Here is a 6,000-nt window from a genome sequence, read left to right as displayed (position 1 = left end):
TAAAGCTATAAATTTACCTCTTAGAACTGCCTTCATTGTGTCCCAGAGATTTTGGTATGTTGTGTTCTCATTATCATTTGACTCTATGAATTTTTTGATTTCCTTCTTGATTTCTTCATTGACCCATTCATCATTTAGTAGTGTATTGTTTAGTTTCCATGATTTTGTGTATGCTTTATAGCTTTTCTTGCTATTGATTTGTAGTTTGATTCCATTGTGGTCAGATAGAATGCAAGGAATTATTTCAATTTTCCTGTATTTGTTAAGATTTGCTTTGTGTCCTAATATGTGGTCTATTTTAGAGAATGTTCCATGTGCTGCTGAAAATGTGTATTCTGCAGCATTTGGATGAAATGTACTGTAGATATCTGTTAGGTCCATTCCTTCTATGACCCTGCTTAGTCCAGATGCCTCTCTGTTTATTTTTTCCAGGAATGACCTGTCAACTGATGAGAGTGGGTTCTTGAAGTCATCCACTACCACTGTGTTTGGTGTTATCTGTGACCTTAGTTCTAATAGCGTTTGTTTGACGAATTTGGGAGCCCCCATGTTAGGTGTATATATGTTTAGGATTACAATGTCCTCCTGTTGGAGTGTGCCCTTAATCAATATAAAGTGACCTTCCTTATCTTTCTTAACTAACGTTGGACTGAAGACTACCTTGTCAGATATTAGGATAGCAACCCCTGCTTGTTTTCTAGGCCCATTTGCTTGAAACACCGTTTTCCAACCTTTCACTCTATGATAGTGTCCATCCTTTGTAGAAAGGTGGGTTTCTTGGAGGCAACAAATTGTGGGATCCTGCTTTTTAACCCAGTCTGCAAACCTATGTCTTTTGGTTGAGGTATTGAGGCCGTTGATATTAAAAGATATTATTGAAAGGTGTGTATTTATGTTTGCCATTGTTTTTGTAGTTCTTCCAGTTTTACCTTTGCTCTCTTGTGTTAACTAGTATTTGAGTATTGTTTGTTTTTTCCAGTTTCCTTATATGTGTGCTTTTCCTTCTCTTCAGCATGGAGGATTCTTTTAAAAATTTTCTGTAGAACTGGTTTTGTCTTCAAATACTCCTTTAGCCTGCTTTTGTCATGGAATGTCCTTATTTCTCCATCTATTTGAATGGATAGCTTTTTAGGATAAAGTAACCTTAGTTGACAGTTGTTATCTCTCAGAACTTGGAATACATCACTTCACGTCCTTCTGGCTTTTAAAGTTTGTGTTGAATAATCTGCTGTAATCCTGATGGGCTTGCCTTTGTAGGTAACTTGATTTTTCTCTCTAACTGCTTTCAGTGTTTTTTCTTTGGTTTTTGTGTTTGGTAGTTTGATTATAATATGGTGAGGAGAGGTTCTTTCCAGGTTTTGTCTGGTTGGTGTTCTAAAAGGATTCCTGTATCTGCATTGGTACCTCTTTCCCAATTTAGGGGAAGTTTTCTTCTATGATTTTGTTGAAGATGCCTACTATACCTTTGGAGTGAAATTCTTCTCCTTCTACTATACCCTGAATGTTTGATCTTTTCATAGTGTCCTGAATATCTTGAAATTCCCATTCATACTTTTCTTTTTTCTTTTTTTTTTGAGGTAGGGTCTCACTCTAGCCCAGGCTGACCTGGAATTCACTATGGAGTCTCAGGGTGGCCTTGAACTCACGGTGATCCTCCCACCTGTGCCTCCCAGTGCTGGGATTAAAGGCGTGGCCCCCACGCCCGGCATACTTTTCTTTTTTAAAAAATATTTTTGTTTGTTTATTTTTACTTATTTTAGAGCAATAGACAGAGAAGGCGGGAGAGAGAGAGAGAGAATGGATGCACCAGGGCTTCCAGCCACTGTAAATGAACTCTAGACACATGAGCCACCTTATGCATCTGGCTTATGTTGGTCCTGAGGAATTGAGCCTCGAACCTGGGTCCTTAGGCTTCTCAGGCACGCGCTTAACCACTAAGCCATCTCTCCAGCCCCCATTCATACTTTTCTATAAATTTGTCTTTCTCTTTGTTGGACTGAATTAGATCTGCCACCTGGTCTTCTAGCTTAGATATTCTGTTCTCGCCTTCATCCATCCTACTGGTGAGATTTTCTACAGAGTTTTTTATTTCATTAACTGTTCTTCATTGCTAGTAATTCTGACTGGTTTTTCTTTATTATTTCTATTTCCTTATTTATGTCTTGAATTGACCTCTTTATTTCATTAAATTGGTGTCCTGTGTCTTCTCTGATTCCTTTGATTTCCTCTTTCATTCCTTTGATTTCCTCTTTCATTCCTTTGATTTCTTCTTTGACTTCTTTTGTTTGTTTGTTTGTTTGTTTATTTATTTGAGAGCGACAGAGAGAAGGAGGGAGGGAGGGAGAGAGAGAGAGAGAGAGAGAGAGAGAGATAATGGGTGCGCTAGAGCTTCCAGCCTCTGTAAACGAACTCCAGATGCGTGTGCCCCCTTGTGCATCTGGCTAACGTGGGTCTTGGGGAATTGAGCCTCAAACTGGGGTCCTTAGGCTTCACAGGCAAGTGCTTAACCGCTAAGCCATCTCTCCAGCCCTCTTCTTTGACTTCTTTGAACATATTTACAATCATTCTTTTGAAATCTTTCTCAGGCATTTCCTTTAACTTGTTCTCACTGGAGGTCATTTCTGATGTATTAATACTTTTTGGTGGATTTATATTGTTTTGATTTTGGTGTTTCTTGTGTTATAATGTATATATGTTTGCATCTTGGATTGAGTTAATGCTTGGGTTTTCTAGTTAGCTGGGTATTATTAGATGTATCAATTGATCTGATGTTACATATTTTCAGGGTAGGAACTTAAGGTGCTAGGTGTGGCTCTTAAGACTCAGAGTATCTACAACAGTGAACCTCGGTGTTGGGTTTCCCTGCTGTGGGAGTACTCAAGTAGGCTGAGTGGAACAAAATATAGATAGATTCTAAACTTTAACTAAACAACGTACACATTCAGTGAAAAACAGCACAGAATATTTATGCAAGAGTAGGTTTTATGACAACCAGATCCTCTATCAACAAGGTTAAGATTTCTGGTCTGTTGAGGGTTCCAAGTCAGATTGTGGCCAAGTGAGACCCTTCCCTAATGTACAACAGAAGAGGAAACAAAGCCACTATACATCAAGAAGCAACAAATAACAACCCCAAAATATAGCTTATTTCTGAATGGCAAATCTGACCATCCATCAGATTTAACATATAATTTATCCTGATACGGAAGGTGCAATTAGCACTTCTGGTTCAGGCCTATATACCAGGCTTATTTAGCGGGTACTGACCTGGTGTAATCCCAGTTACCTTTTGGGATGATTTTGGTCTCAGTTATGCTGAATTCCTGCTTGGGTCCTTCTTTGGTGCACTGTGGGTTCAAGTAGGCTGGCTGGGTCAGTGGACTGCTATTCTGTTTTCTGGAGCTGGGCACTGGCTTTTCCTGTGTCTCAAGCTGAGCCTGGCAGCTGTGGCCCCGCAGAGCTGGTGCTGCCGCTGCCGGAGCTGCTTCTGCCTGCCTGAGGGGGCTCTGGATGCTCTGGATCTTTCCTACTTCTCTGCTGCTGCTGCCGGAACTGTGAAGCCACTTCTTAACTTTAACTTTTCTAGTAGCTATGTGGGAAGAATAAAAAACACAGATGAAATTAATTAATTTTTTTTTCTGTTTTTTGAGGTAGGGTCTCTCTCTAGTTCAGGCTGAGCTGGAATTCACTATGTAGTCACAGGGTCGCCTTGAACTCACAGCGATCCTCTTACCTCTGCCTCCCGAGTGCTGGGATTAAAGGTGTGTGCCACCACATCCTGATGAAATCATTTTTTTTTTTTTTTTTTTTGGTTTTTCGAGGTAGGGTCTCACTCTGGTCCAGGCTGACCTGGAATTAACTCTGTCATCTCAGGGTGGCCTTGAACTCATGGCAATCCTCCTACCTCTGCCTCCCAAGTGCTGGGATTAAAGGTGTGTGCCACCACATCCTGATGAAATCATTTTTTAATAATATGTCATATTTAAATCCACCAACCCAAAACACTGTCATTTCAACATATATTTCATTCAACCAAAAGTTTTTTAAATTTGTTTTTATGAAATATGTACATACTTAGTATTTAAACAGCACATGTTAGTACCATCATTTCCCTCATTCCTGCGATTTTTCCAAAGAGGCTCTCATTGGGGATGCAGGTCAACCCCGTGGGGATTGTGGGTCACTCATTGTGGGAGCAGCAGTCACTTATGGGGGAAAGGCAATGACTGTGAAAAATGTCCCAACTTGTGGCTCTAACAATCTTTCTGCTCTCTCTTCCCCCAAATTCCCTGAGCCCCATTGTGTAGATTTTAAGTCTACTTCAGTGATGGGGTCTTAGGAGTCTCTGGATCTCTGGTTTGGTAGGAATTGAGTGTCTATCTCCTTCACCCTTGTGCTGATATCAGGTTCACTGAGAAAGCAGGACTCTTGCTCATTTCCCCAATGCCTCTGTGGTTTCAGCTGGTGCCGGGGTGGAATGCACTGAGTCGTTTATCTCCTCATGTTTTGCTAGAATCTCCAATGGAGAGTGAAGTCGGCATTGGTTAAATGGGATAACCATTATTAATTTAGAGAGAATTTAAAGGGTGTAGACCCTCTTATAGCCCAAGATTAGTGGGAGCTTGACAATGGAAAGCAGAATCATTATCTGGATATGATTTGATATGATTCTGACTTGTTTTTCAGTCCCAGATATGGTTTCCTTTGCACTGAGTGGATTTGTTAGCCAATCCAAGAGCAGTTGGTTACCCACCATGGCTGTGTGCCACTATTGCACTTGTGTGAGCATCATGTCAGGTTGTTTGCTGCTGAGTCACAGACTTTGAGTTGCTTGGTCAGATGTTGACCACTTTCCCCCAGTAGAGCCTTCCAGGACTAGATGGGCTAATTATCTGAGGACTGGCTCTCCTCTGGATTCCAACCAGGTCTCTCCATGGTCCGTGCCTTTAGTGTTTGGTGTCTTCAGCAGTAGGGTCTTACCATTAACCTCTGGTGGGTAATCAAGTGCTCTGACATACATCTGTCTTGTTTGTTTTGGGAGACCTTGTAGGTCTCTCTGACCAAGAGCTCTTTGGGGAGGTTAACCACATCCTGGTACAGGGAATTACAGGCCAGCACCAAGGGGCGGGGGGAGAGAAACAGGACGAGTTTAAGGTTAGGCTTCATTTCACCCCATCCAGGGCCCTTTAATTCAGGTGCTCCCCCAAAGGTTGAGGGTTCAACCTTTTAGTCTAATTCGAGGATATAGGATTCTATGTTACATGTTCAATTTGGGTTCAGTCTTGTGTTCCCCCACCACACTCTTCTTCCCCCAAGGGCTATCCTCCCTATTGTCCAAGCCTCAAGATGCCCTTCAGGTATGTCCGACACTCAGGTTAGGAATTGCAGGTGAGGGAGACCATGCAATGATTGTCTTTCTGTGGTTGTGTGAGTTCGCTTAGTATGATTTGTTCCAAGCTTGACCATTTTTCTACAAATTTAATTGTGTCATTTCTTCCTACTGCTGAGTAGAATTCCATCATGTAGATATGCCACATCTTGGTTATCCATTTATCCAATGATGAGTTCCTGGGTTGATTCCAGTTTTTAGCTATTATGAACTGAGCAGCTATAAACATGGTTGAGCAAATATCTCTGAACTGAGATGTAGCGTTTTTAGGGTAAATGCCCAGTAAGGGAATAACAGGATCTGTTGGCAACTCTATATTCATTCTTTTCAGGTGTCTTCATATTGATTTCCATAGCACTTATACCAGCTTACATCCCCACCAACAGTGAATGATCAACCACAAGTTTAAAAATCACTGGCAGGGCTGGAGCGATGGCTTAGCGGTTAAGCGCTTGCCTGTGAAGCCTAAGGACCCCGGTTCGAGGCTCGGTTCCCCAGGTCCCATGTTAGCCAGATGCACAAGGGGGCGCAAGCGTCTGGAGTTTGTTTGCAGAGGCTGGAAGCCCTGGCATGCCCATTCTCTCTCTCTCCCTCTATCTGTCTTTCTCTCT

The sequence above is a fragment of the Jaculus jaculus genome, chromosome 15, assembly GCF_020740685.1.
Source record: "Jaculus jaculus isolate mJacJac1 chromosome 15, mJacJac1.mat.Y.cur, whole genome shotgun sequence".
NCBI lineage: Eukaryota > Metazoa > Chordata > Mammalia > Rodentia > Dipodidae > Jaculus > Jaculus jaculus.
The sequence above is the reverse complement of the archived record's forward strand: the minus strand, read 5'-3'. Positions refer to the sequence as shown.